This window comes from Lynx canadensis, chromosome D1 (genome assembly GCF_007474595.2).
Source record: "Lynx canadensis isolate LIC74 chromosome D1, mLynCan4.pri.v2, whole genome shotgun sequence".
NCBI classification, from domain to species: domain Eukaryota; kingdom Metazoa; phylum Chordata; class Mammalia; order Carnivora; family Felidae; genus Lynx; species Lynx canadensis.
This window is the reverse complement of record NC_044312.2, coordinates 37,997,797-38,012,118: the sequence shown is the minus strand read 5'-3', so window position 1 is coordinate 38,012,118 and position 14,322 is coordinate 37,997,797. Positions and strand designations below refer to the sequence as shown.

The window sequence follows — 14,322 nt, the reverse complement described above, 5'->3', positions numbered from 1 at the left end:
TGCCCTGACTTATATTGTATTTTGGAAGCAACCCTGAACTGATGGTCACAGAAGATGAAAGTCACCAAAGGAGTTTCTCTTGGATTTTGAAGTGGAAGATTTCTGATTTAACAGTACTTTTTTTTCTGGGGCACCCACGGTGGCTCAGTCAGTTAAGCGCCCAACTCTATTTCAGCTGAGGTCATGATGTCATCGTCGGTCATGAGATTGAGCAAAGGTCGAGCTCCACACTGGGCGAGGAGCCTGCTTAAGATTCTCACTCTCTCGCCCTCCCCCATTCACACATGTGCTTGTGTGCATTCTCTCTCTCTAAAACAAAACAAAAACAGTATTTTCCTTCCATACAAAATAAGATATGAAGTTCTAAAAAGTATTCAAATGGACAGAGAGTCCCACTGGAAGAGACCTAATGATGTCATCAATGATAATCTTTACCATTTTCAACATGTAGTCAATATAAAAAGGTATTAATGAGATACTTACATTCTTTATTTCATACTATCGGATGTGGATTTTATACTCACAACACATCTTAATTCAGACTAGCCATATTTCAAGTGCTCAACGGCCACAGGTAGCTAATGGCGAATGCACTGGATAGCACAGGTACAGACGACGTGTAAATAAACCACAGAGAGATGGTCTATAGAAAAAGTCTGCAAATGGACAAGGACAGCAAAATTAAATCGAGGGAAACTGCTGTAAATTAAGAGGCTTCACGGTTATAATCATTTGTAATGTCTGGCTTTTGTATCTATATGACAAATTGATAGCTTTTAGACAACTGGGGGAACGTGGTATGGAGGAACCTTACATGAGAAAAAGAACCGTTCCTAATACTCTCAGGTGTCATTATGAGATTATGTGGAAAAATGTTTATACCTTTTAAATACGCACACTGAAGACATGATTTGCTTCAAAATAGTTTAGGAGGAAAACAAGGAAAAAAGATACAGCAATAGGACAAACTCTTGGTCAGCTCTTCAATGTGGGTGATGGGTAATCAGAGGCTTATTGTACAACTCTCTTTTTGTGTATACTTGAAAACTTCTTTAAAAAATTCAAATATCATAGCTTTAGAATCTTAAAAAGAAAGAAAAAACTACTAGTAAGCTTAGGAACCCAGTATTTATCTGAACTCAGCTACCACGCTGTGACAAGCAGCAGTCTTAAAAGCAGTGGTGTAAGATGGAAATATCATTAGATGGAAATACAGTGGCTAGGTTATCATTCTGACAGCATCAACTAAGAAATACGTGACCCTGGGTTTTTCTCTCAGTTTCTTAAAAATAGCTTTAAGTGCTCTAGAAAGATATGCTGAGGGGGCGCCTGGGTGGCGCAGTCGGTTAAGCGTCCGACTTCAGCCAGGTCACGATCTCGCGGTCCGTGAGTTCGAGCCCCGCGTCAGGCTCTGGGCTGATGGCTCGGAGCCTGGAGCCTGTTTCCGATTCTGTGTCTCCCTCTCTCTGCCCCTCCCCCGTTCATGCTCTGTCTCTCTCTGTCCCAAAAATAAATAAAAAACGTTGAAAAAAAAAAAAAAAAAAGAAAGATATGCTGAGTAATTTGCCCAAAGTCACACAGCTAATAAGTGACAGAGCCAGCGTTGTCCAGATCCAGAGTATGTAAATAGTAACAGGAAGAAGAACGCTTCTCTGAGAAAACCAAGAGTAGAAGCTGAATATTCATTCATTTGGCCTATTTTTGTTTTCCAGAGAAGTAACTACATTTCCCAAAACTGTTTACCTCAACTTAACAGCTATTCCAATTGCACAAACTAATTTCCAAGAAGAAACAGTTTGTATTTTCCATTCTTCTTCCTTTCCTTTCTTTCACACTGAATATAATTTTTAGTTCCCATTTTCTTTTTTTAAATTTTTTAAGGTTTATTTATTTTGAGAGAAGACAGGCACAGCATGAGCAGGGGAGGGACAGAGAGAGAGAGAGACAGGGAGAGACAGAATCTCAAGCAGGCTCCACACTGTCAGTGTGGAGCCCAACAGGGGTCTTGAACTCAGGAACTGTGAAGTCATGACCTGAGCTGAAACCAAGAATCAGATGCTTAACAGACTGAGCCACCCAGGTGCCCCTTTTTCCCATTTTCATGTCTAATTCTAGCCAATAAAACTTGGTGAAAAAGCCGGAACCAGCTCATGCCTACAATCACTCAGGGATGTTAGTCTCATCTCTCTCTATTATATTCAAACCTCCAAGAAGAATTTTCCTCAAGCATCTCTCCAACACTTCCTTAGCACTTGCATTTATTATGACAAAGGTGCTTATACTGGCCCCCAGCTGCCTCCTCATCAAATCAAATCTCAGCATCACAGCTTTCAGAGTGTCAGAGCTCTCTGCCATATCTAATTCTAGCTCATGCTTCCATTGACTCTGGCTACCCAAACCCGATTCTCATGATGTTAGACTCTTCCCACTTTCCGCTTTGAGTATTTTTTAATCTCCTCTCCAAATGTCTTCTCTTCTGACCAAATATGGCTTTTAACTACCTAAAACTTCTGTTAAGGGTTCATTTCCCCTAAGAAGCCAGTCCCGAAGTGATTCTTACTGGTTCCTTCCAATAAGTCCAGGCATTCCAACATGTTTGCATGTTGCACATTCAGTTACAGCTAACGTTTATACTGACGTACTATGTTTATACTGATTCATTATATAGTGCACATATTCCTCGTAAAGACAGTTAACAATTACCAAACCTTTACTATGTACAAAATACTGGGCTATAGAATAGCCTCTGCCCTTGAGATCTCAGCCCTGTAAGAGAAGCTATACCACATCAGCACATCAATACCATGAGAGGCAGAAACAAAGGCTAGGAGAAAAAAAAAAAAAAAAAAAAAAAACTCAGGGGAAATGGTAGTAATCTGAGGATTAGAGGAAAGCAAGAAATACATTAAAATGAACCATTTGAAATTGCTACTTCTATAGGTAAAATGGTCAAATATCAACAATTCCATATGGCTCAATGATAAAATGAAGAAGACAGAAAACTGGGCCTTTAAAGATTGCAAGGCACAGGTCAGGGCTTTGCAAATCACAAGAATATGCACATATGACAAGAAAATTCTAAAAAGAGTCTGGGAAAGTACAGGGCAGATTTTGAATAGTTACTCAAACTAAATGGATAAAAGGGCAAATAGGTAGCCTGGTGCCAGATCACTGAGAATCCTAAATGCCAGACTTAAAAGCCTTGCTAAGAAAAAGCAAGGGGCTCACAATAAGATGCCACTCCACACCATCTAGGGTGGCTATAGTCAAACAGGCAATAACAAATGTTAGCAAAGATAAGGAGAAACTGGAACCCTCCTACACTGCTGGGAGAACTGTAAAGTGATAAAGAGCCACTTTGGAAAACAGTCTGGCAGTCCTTTAAAAGGTGACACAGAATTTCCAAATGACCCAGCAATTCCACTCCTAAATATATTCCCAAGAAAAATAAAAACGTATGTCCACCAAGAAGAACACATGAATACATATAAATGTACACAAATGGTCATAACAGCATTATTCATAAGAGCCAGAAAGTCAAAACCAGTCTGGCCATTCCCCTGCTTGAAATCCTCCAATGGCCTCCCCCTTCCTCTTACCTCAAACAGCCTTCAAGTCATTACATGATCTGCTCCCCACCTCCTCCTCCAGCTTCCTCTTGTGCATCTCTCTTTCCCCTTGCTCTCCTCAGCCCAATCACACTGGCCTTCTTGGAGATCCTTAAATATGCTGGCCCCTCTGCAGGGAGCATGGTTATGCCAAACTCCTTCCTGACTTAAGCTCTCAACTGAAACATCACCTCTTCAGGGAAATCTGAACAGATGCCTCAGACACCTTAATAGTTGTTGTTCTCTCAGTACTTCGTGTTTTTAGTTCTTCCTAACTACAAAATCCTGTTCTTACGTATCTTTACAAATGTTTGATTAACATCTATGTCCCCCAAGAACACATACTTCAAGGAAGGAAGGTGCCATGTCAATTTTGCTCACCATTCTATTCCTAGGACTAGTATGGTGCCTGGCATAGAGCAGGCATTCAGGAAGTATTTCTTGAATCAACTAGTGATGTGAAAAAATGAATGAGAATGATCAAAGATGGATGATTCATCAGAGGCCATGACTAGCATATCCAAGACAAAATGAAAAAGAAACTTGGTAAAGGGAGTGGGGGGAGAGGGAGGGACAGAACAAGGACAGAGGAAGGTAAACGATCTCATTTTCCTTCTGGAGTTAATGTGTGTATATTGTTTTATACACCATATATAGTGTTCCATTTACATTTAAAAACTTCTTAGCACACTGGAACAAACATTCTTTAAAGAGAATATGTCTTAAGTGAGTAACAAATAATCCTTAACAGCTGGAATTGGTTTTGGACTATGTGTATTTCCATTGGATGGTTTAAAAAGTAGTGGGAACCAAAAAACCAAGCAATATCCTTGGACAATGACTTTTTCCCCATTTCCCCATTCTGGTTTATTATCTGTGAAAGTAACAATTAGACCATTTTAGTGGTGCCTTTTGGTGATCCTAGATGTCTTTGAGAGTCTCATGAAAGCTGTTCTCTGATTTACTTACAATGTCAGGGACTTGAAGATTAAGAACCCTGGCCTAATGATCCCTTTTAGTTCTAACATAGTCTACGGCTTCTGAAAGGAGTATTCTACCTTGTGTTATAGCGATATAATATCTAAATAAGTGCTGAAAAATTAAATTGTCCAAAAAGTGTTATGTGTTTGTATCTACTTACGTTTTCTAATTCTATAATCACAGCCTTAGTCTTAAATATGAAGTTAAGACTCGGACTAAATAGAAATATTCCAATATTGTATTTCTGACAACATAGTTTTTAAGGGGATATTTGCAAATATCCTTTAGGGAAACTAAAACTAAATATAACAGCTACACTTATTTCAGGAGCTCTGAGTTATCACTGTATAACTTCACCACCCCCGCCTACAGGTACACAGAATGACAGCCTATCAAGATATTTAAGCCACAATTTCTTTAAATATTTTCACTGTTTTCATAGGAACTATGAAACTGTAGGAACTATATCTATCTTTTAAAATGCATTTGAAAAATATTCTAATTTAGCTAAGTAATGATTCTTTTTTAAGTATCTTACATTTCAAAACATATATGTATAATAATTAAGGGAAGAGATTCCCTAAAATAAATAAATAAATAAATAAATATATATATATATATATATATATATATATATATGACTGGCTCAGTAACTCTTCTAAATAAGTTCATCACATTAAACTGGAACACAGGAAAATAAACTCCACTGACTCAGAACATCACCCTTCCCAATGCCCAGCATGGTTATGTTTCCAAGGCTTCATATGCTACGTGTGCTCATTTACTCTAACCTTGCGCCCTCCATACACTGCAACTTGGTATTAGCTTCAGAGGCCTGACTCATTTGGAGCACTCCTCCGCCAGGGTGAAAAATGAAAACGTATGATTTGGAGTAATTTTGGCACTCATGTTTCTGACAGCACACTCATTTTTCCTTCAAACACCACATGTGGTTTTCCTTCACAACTCTCTTTCCAAATCTGCAGATCACATTCCATTTCTTAAGAGGTTAGCCACCTTCCACATTACAACAAAGTGTCTATCCTCACTGGCTCCATTTTCTCAGTACCCACTCACTCCTTAATCCCTAGCAATCTGGCTTCTGCCTCTAATGAATCCCATAAAATGGCTCTTTCTGTAATTACTAATGACCCAATTGTAAAAAATAAAAAAAGGGGCGGGGGTCTTTTCTCAGTCCTGATACTATAAATTGTCATCTCCCTTCACTAGCATATGGTTTCAGTTATCCCGTATCTCAGTTTAATGTAATCAATAGTCTTGAGTACCCACTATATGCCAGGCAGTACCGTTCTAGGAACTCCTTGAGATACAGAGATAAATAACACAGGATTTCTGCCTCTGCTGAGTTTTCACTCTAACATCCTTAATTCAAGTATACACACACACACACACACACACACACACACACACACGCAAAACACAGCACAATGTAGAATACGAAAAATGAATAAGAGAAAAATAAACCACTTAGAGGTCTGGAAATTGAAAAGCTCATGTACAGCTCTTATGTACGGGCTTGAGAAAGGCTTTACGAAAGAGACAGTGTTGGAGGTTAGCCAAAATATGGAAGAGGTTCAACACCTTCTCAACAATTTCACTAAGCAAAGACACAGCATGGAAAAAAAAAAAAAAAAGGAGCGAGGGGATGTTACAGCTACCGTAAGACACAGAGCACTTTGGAGTATAGGATACTTGTAACACATAATCAGAGAAAAGCCTGAAATGGTAGAAGGTCATGACAAATAAGTAGATATTCAGATACTTAGCTCTGAAAGCAGTGAGAAGCTACTGAAAGTTTCTGTGTTTTAGGAAGATTATTTTAAGAACAGGTCAAAGAACAGATGACAAGGGCAGGAATATCTATTTGGAGACCTCCCCAAGTCAGAAGAACTAAGAGCCTAACTTAGCAGTAAAAATGAAACGGGAGTGGATACAAGGGACACCATGGAGACAGAATCAATAGAACTTGGCAAATAACGCGACATGATGAGAAAGGGATCAAAATCCGATCCCAAGTCTTGCTGACTGAGCAACCAGTGTGCCGAAGCAGCAAAAAAGAAAAGTAGGTAGTTTGGGGAACTGACAAGTTTCGTCTTGAAATTTTTAAGACTGAGGTGGCATCAAGGGCATCCACAGGGAAAACATGCAGCACCTCATACACTAGTAGGCCAAAAGACTTCACATTTTACTTGGTCATGCATTTCTTCATTCATCCATTCATTCAATTCACTCAGGCAGGCAAGCAGGCGGGCAGTGTCAGTTTACTACTTACTCTGTTACATGAGTGCACTGTGACAACTGTGACAGTATGTACAATACAACAATATTAGGTGTGCGCCCAAATGACAGCCTCATGGGAAGGGCAAACTCCTACTTAACTATCTGGGGATCTGATTGTGATGAATGCTATAAGGGTAGCTTAAAAATACCACAGGAATATAAAGGAAGAAAAGACCGAATGTGATGGGACAGGCGAGACAGACTTGAAAGATGTGTCATTTCTGAGGGACACTGGCCTGTTAGTAGGATTTAATGGTAGAATGGAAGAGTGAAAACATCTGAGAGGGGGAGACAGCATAGATTATTTGGGGAGGCAAATGTGACTGGCTTTGTGGGTCATGGCAGGGGTGGAGGCGAGAAAGACTGAACTACGTTCTGTGAAGAAACCTGGATACCAAGAATTCAGATCCCATTCTAGAGGCAGGGGAAGCCAGTAAACATTTCTGAGTAGAAGTGTTATATATTTTGCTGGCTTATGGAATATCGATGGAGGGGAAATTCTACAGGAACTGAGTTAATAGCCTACTGAATTAGGTCTCTTAATAGACAACTGAAATAGGCCACAGAATAACAAAAATAGGAAATACAGGAGAAAAAGTTTGAATGAGATATGTGGAAACATGCAATAGATTTTGATGTTGTTGAATCTGAGGTTCTCACAAAATATCCACATGAATGTGTTCATCAAGTAAGTGGAAATGCAAAACTTCTCTAGTTTTGACATTCCCTGGAGAGGTTACAGTTACGTGATAGCTAAAGCCATGAAACTGAATCATGTAGCTTTGGAACAGCATACACAGCAAAAAGAGATGTGAGATTTAGTGAATGGAACTACATTTATTTTCACAGAAGAGAGACTAGAGGTAGAACTGTAGAAAAAAGTAGATGGAAAAAACAAAGAGTTTAGTGAAAACCAAGAAGAATGTTTTAAAATCAATAGTTAACAGTATATAATACTACAGAGCAGTAAAGGAAAATAAGAGTAAAATCCAATGGATTTATTAATATGTTAAATCAATTACTATGTCAACGTGGTCTATATAATGTTCTAGCGACAATAATGTAGTATAAATGAAAACACTAAAATAATGAGGCATGAACTGTCTTAACTTCTTGTCCCTCTCTCAGTAAATTTATCTATATCCACACTGACTCTTTCTTCCTATCTTAGATGATGACATTTCTCAAGGCACCTGAGTGGCTCAGTTGGTTGAGCGTCCTACTTTGGCTCGGGTCATGGTCTTACAGCTTGTGAGTTCGAGCCCCACATCGAGATGGCTGCTGTCCACGCAGGGCCCATTTCAGATCCTCTGCTCTCCTCTCTCTCTCTCTCTTTCTCAAAAATAAACATTCAAAAAAAGAAGAATGATGACATATCTCTTCTCAGGTTTAAGGGCAGTCTTTCCTCCTTTGGAAGGTGTGTGTCTGTGTGTGTACAGGCATGCATAGGCTTTACACGACACTGGACAGGTAGCAGGAACTCAATAGTGAGTTGCTGAATCTATGTCAGAATCATTAATAACACACTGAAGTCTACCTTCAACTATTCAATTGATATTGCTCTCTGGATGTCATTAATGCCCTGAGGAACAAATGCAGGGGCACCTCATTCCTCTCAGTTCTTACCCTCCTTAACCTCTCCACAGAGGTAGATAGTATTATCACTGCCTCCCTGTTGGGTTGCTTTTCTCCCTACACTTCCATTGCCATTAAAATTTACTGCCCTTCTTCTTTTTTTTTTTTTAATGTTTATTATTTTTGAGAGAGAGAGACAGAGACAGAGACAGAGACCAAGCAGGGAAGGGGCAGAGAGAGAGGGAGGCACAGAATCCAAAGCAGGTTCCAGGCTCTGAGCTGTCAGCAGAGAGCCCGACGTGGGGCTCGAACTCACGGACCGCGAGATCATGACCTGAGCCGTAGTCAGCCGCCCAACCGACTGAGCCACCTAGGCACCCCTACTGCCCTTCTTTATACTGTTTTTTTCTGCTCTTTTCTTCCAGTTGCCCTCTCAATATAGATTCTCTTGAAAGTTCTAACCTTGGCTCTGCGCTCTGTACTCAATCTCTCAGAAATACAGACTCCCACAGCTCCAGTTATCACCTCTGTGCAAAAGATTTTCGAACATATCTTTAGTCTTCTCAGCCCCGCATCCACAAATACTTGCTACTGGTACCATCTGGCCTACCCTCTCTTCAGCCCTATTTCTCACTCTGATCCTGCTTGGTGACTGCCCACACCTTACAGTGACATTAAGCTGTGTAGTAGGTAACTAGAATTACACCGTATTTTTCAAATTCTTTTTTTCAAACGCTTATACGCATCAGTTAACCAACTATTCTGATGGTCGGCCAGTGAATTATAGGATAGTATAACTTTCAAAGACCCTGAGATCTTTCTAGTGAAACTCCTCTCATTTATACAGATAAAGTAGAGCCCAGAAAAGTGAAGGGAATGGTCTGAAATATCATATCAAATTAGTGGCAGAGCCAACTACAGAATCAGATTCCCCTGACTAAATCACATTGCTTCTGACAAGAGTATGGAACCAAAAGAAGAAATACCTTCACGGTGCTTATTATCTGACAGGGGAAATAGAGCACACACACATGCATACACACGCATGCATACAGCACACACACAGACACGCCAGCATTTCTTCTACATAAGCTCACTGTATAAGGATGAAGGTCAGTTAAGAACAATCAAAGAACTGGGGTGTCTGGGTGGCTCAGCTGGTTGAGCATCCGACTTCAGCTCAGATCATGATCTCACGGTCTGTGGGTTCAAGCCCACATGGGGGCTCTCTGCTGACAGGTCGGAGCCTAGAGCCTGCCTCAGATTCTGTGTCTCCCTCTCTCTCTGCCCCTCCCCAACTTGCTCGCGCACTCTCTCTCTCTCAAAAATAAATAAACATCTGGGGCGCCTGGGTGGCGCAGTCGGTTAAGCGTCCGACTTCAGCCAGGTCACGATCTCACGGTCCGTGAGTTCGAGCCCCGCGTCAGGCTCTGGGCTGATGGCTCGGAGACTGGAGCCTGTTTCCGATTCCGTGTCTCCCTCTCTCTCTGCCCCTCCCCCGTTCATGCTCTGTCTCTCTCTGTCCCAAAAATAAATAAACGTTGAAAAAAAATTTTTTTAAATAAATAAACATTAAAAAAAATAATAGGCAAGACGAGATGAGATCTTGAATTAAAAAAAAAAAAAAGAACAATCAAAGAATACTTCCTGGGGAAGATAAAGCTGAATTGGATTTAGAAGTAGGTTAAGAATAAGACTACCCCAAAACAGTACCTTTCGGCCTGTTTCCCATAAGTGCTTTAAGTTTTTGGACAACAAACACAGGGAACACATTCTGTATGAGAAGACTAGACTGTTAATTAGATCCCTCATTTAGAATCCAGTATAAAGCCAAGTGATACTGCAGGATCTGAAAGTAAATGAAGATAAGGCTCCAATGACAATGTGGTGTTATCGCACAGAATGTTACCGCTCCTTGACCCGTCATCTATTTTACTGTGTAAGAGTGTGTCATTTCCTTTCACTCCACTACCCAGTGGCCATGTGGCCTTGGGCAGGATGCTCTCTAAGTCTTAGTTTCTTTATATGCAAAACAGAGATGACAAATTGGTCATTAATTCAGCTCCTTGGGTTCCAAGTGACACCACCCACTCTCCCCCAGCAACTAGCCTCCATCTGCAGGAGTTAAGAAAGGGCATCAGAAATCCAAATGCTCTAGAGGAGTAAGACTGTCCTTCCATCTCTCCCTTGGCCTTACCCCCACTATCAGCAAAGTGAAGAGGAAACAACCAGAACTGTGGATGGTCCGTGCAGGACCTTACCTTTCCCACCCCCTTCAATACTCAGTCTCATCACATCCCCATCTTAAAAACTGTAAGGACTAACTTCATCATATCCTTCATCTCTGTTTTCGACAGTTCCCACAAGAAGTCAGAACGGCCAGACCCCAAACCTCTCTTCTGATCTCATCTTCCATTCACCCCTAACTCCTGTACTTTGGATTTTCAAGGTCAAACATCAGCAATTTTTCTTCTACTCTCTCTCTCTTTTAAATGGTCTCTTCACCTTTCACTCTTAACTGAAGCCTGGTTTTCCCAAGAACACTGCTCTCCCCATAGCTCTTTCAAATGGAAAATTAAGTCTTCATTTTCTCTCCTATACCCCTCTCCCACCACTGGCCCTGCAAATCGGGCCCTGTTCCTCACTGCCACTTTCAGACTATTCTTCCTGTCTGTGTTTAAAAACCCCAAGCATTCAGGGCACCTGGGTTTCAATGGGTTAAGCATCCAACCCTTGATTTTGACTCAGGTCATGATCTCACTGTTTGTGAGTTCGAGCCCCACGTCGGGCTCTGCACTGTGACCACAGAGGTTCTGTCAACCTCTCCAGATACCACTTCATTCCTCTAAGCTTCTTTCTAGCCAAACTCCTTGAAGAAGATGTCTATACTCACTGCCTCCAATCCCTCACCTCTCATTCTCTCAGAACCCACTTCCATCAGGCCAGCCAAAATGCTTTTGTCAAGGTCATCAACAACATCCACTCCATTAAACTCAGTTGTCAATACTTAGTACTCATCTATCAGCAGCAGTTGAGATAACTGGTCTTTCCTCCTTGAAATACTTTCAACACTCAGCTTCCAAAACTCATGGCTACCCTACTAGCTACTAGCTACTCTTTCTCACAGATCTCCTATAATGTTTCCTTCTCACCTTAACCTCTTAACATTGGAGTACCCCTGAACTCTTAGTCCTTGACAACACCTCCCCTCCTTAATGATCTCACCCAGTCTCACAGCTTTAACAGCAATGAGTTGATGAACCCAAATTTTTAGTGCTATCCCAGATTTCTCTCTTGAATTCCAGATTCCAATAACCTAGTTATTTAACACCTTCAGGTGGATACCTAAGATGCCCCAAACCTAGCTCCTACCCTTCTTCCTGAAACCAGCTCTAACATCTTAGTAAATGGTAATCCAGCCTTCTATACTTTCTTGGGCCAAAAACTCTGGAGTCATCTTTGAGACTTCCATTAAACTACATGTTCAAACACTCAGGAAATTCTGTTGGCTGCACCTTCAAAACATGTCCAGTACCCATATCCAGTCACTTCTACCTCTTCTACATCTCTCTCCTCTGGATGATTCTAATTGCCGATAAACCAGTGTCCTTGCTTCTGCATCCCAGTCTGTTTTTTGTTTTTGTTTTTAAGAAAGGCAAACTGTCTCATGCAGCACCTCATCTGGGGGTATCTGGAGTCCTGGAAATTCGACTACCCTAAGTTCTCCTACAAACGGACACTGAGAGTTGTTTAGAGGTTCTAGTGGGGGAGCGCAGCTACTTGGATACCCTTGACCTAACAAGAATGCTCCTCCTCTATCAGGGAAGGGCGTCCTCTTCAACTAAGAAAACAGCTTTGGGACGGATGCACATGGACCAGTGAGGGAGGAGGAGGACACCTGACTAGGCAGCCAGATCAGCCAAGTCAACCCCGGAAATCAATGGGGTGATAGATGTTGCAGCCAAATCACTCCCGCATCTCCCCCCCAGTCTGTTCTTAAAACAGTAGCTAGAGTGAGACTTTTTGAAACATCAGATATTGTCATTCCTCTGCAAAAAAACCTTCCACTACCTTCCCATCTCACTCAGAATAAAAGCCCAAGTCTCCAAAATGGCCTATGAGGCCTTTGACAATCCATTCCCATCCTAACCTCCCTGATCTTCTACCATTCTTCCTTTTGCTCCCTTGGCCTATAACTGACTCCTTTCTGTTCCTCAAACACACTAGGCAACTTCCTACTTGAAGACCTTTATTCCTTCAGTTATCTCTAATTTTATTCTCCCATATTTCCCATTTTTTCCTTCAGCTTCTTTGCTCAAATATTGCCTTCTTAGTAAGATCTTCCCCGACCACTGTATTTAAAATTGCAAACTACTCTAAACCCACCCACTCATTCTCTACTCCCTTCCCTGCTTCATTTTTCCTAGAGTGCTTATTATCATCTGACATAGTTTTTGTTTTACTTATTTATTTTATATCTCCTTCACTTAGTTAATAATTACTGACTGCCAGGAAGACTTCACCTACTTATAAAGATTAAATAAAATCACGTGTGCAAAGAGTTTAGCACATTACTTGACAAACAGAAACACCAAAACAATTTAACTATTTCTACCTAATGGAGCCTGGAATAGGACACCTCCCACTACCATCAGAGAACTCTAATTTATCAGAATAAGGTTAAACACAGGACTGACGGAGCCAAACAAATGAGACTCTAATAATTTGGTCCATAAAGAACTAAGGAACTGGGGTGCCTGGGTGGCTCAGTTGGTTAAGCGTCCGACTTCGGCTCAGGTCATGATCTTGTAGTTCATGAGTTCGAGCCCCGCGCTGGGCTCTGTGTTGACAGCTCAGAGCCTGGAGCCTGCCTCAGATTCTGTGTCTCCCTCTCTGTCTCTCCCCTGCTTGCTCTCTCTCCCTTCCTCTCTCTCAAAAATAAACATTAAAAAAATTTTTTTGTAAAAGAACCAAGGAACTAAACTGTCAACAATCAAATAGTCTCTCCTGAGGAAACTTAATACAATTCATTTAAAACAAGATGAGCAAACAAAAATAACCTCTACAGAAGAAAATTTTATATTTCCCTTGTAGCAACCTGTTCCAATTATTAAATCATTGTTGGAAACACAGATCCTTTCTGTTTTCACCACAACTGCCACGTACAATTTCACAACCAAAAAAGGAGATCTATAGTTAAGTGTTTTATAGTCGATTACGTTACCATACTAAAAAGCATCTTCATAATATAAAGCAAGGGATGCTTTGGCAAATGCTAACACATAGATAAGCTACTCTCCCACTCCAACCAGACATGTGAGTTTAAACTACAAGAAGAGAAATAGGTCTCATAAATTATGGAAAGTCGGTTAGGCTTTAGAGCCTCAACTTCATATTATGAGTCGAGATAAAAAATACTTGCTCGTTATCTCACTGAATAGTTATTAAAAAAATAACTGAAAATGCTATCTGAATTTTAAGATTCTTTTTGAAAAAAAATTTTTTTTTTTTTAAGTAGGCTTCACACCCTGCATGGCCCGGCACAGGGCTTGAATTCATGACCCCAAGATCAACACCTGAACCAAGATCAAGAGTAGGACAGCTAACCAACTGAGCCAGCCAGGCACCCCTGAATTGTAAGATTCTTTTATAGGTAAATCCTACTGCTAAAAAAAAAAAAAAAAAAAAGCAGAAGGCAGGAATGTCCTGCAACTGATAACATGCTAAAATGTAGAAAATGAAGTCACTGTTAAAATGTTTAAGATTTAAGTTTAAAGCAAAAAACAAATATATATGGGGCTAAGAAACAAGGCATCTTTCCAGGACGACTTTCCAGATTAACAGCATTCCTCCCGGA

The 14,322-nt window shown here is 40.6% G+C and overlaps 1 protein-coding gene across 5 annotated transcripts in view; it reads right to left on the bottom strand.

Annotated features, from left to right (window-relative positions):
• The window catches only part of MTMR2 (myotubularin related protein 2), a 119,117-nt gene that overhangs the window by 86,583 nt on the left and 18,212 nt on the right, over positions 1-14,322 (bottom strand). The window contains exon 1 of one of the 5 annotated variants that reach the window (XM_030330840.2): positions 525-541. The exons of the other annotated variants lie outside the window; for them this stretch is intronic. The gene's annotated coding sequence lies outside the window, so the exon portion shown is untranslated. Of the gene's footprint in view, positions 1-524; positions 542-14,322 lie in introns of those variants that run through there. 5 annotated transcript variants of the gene reach the window in all.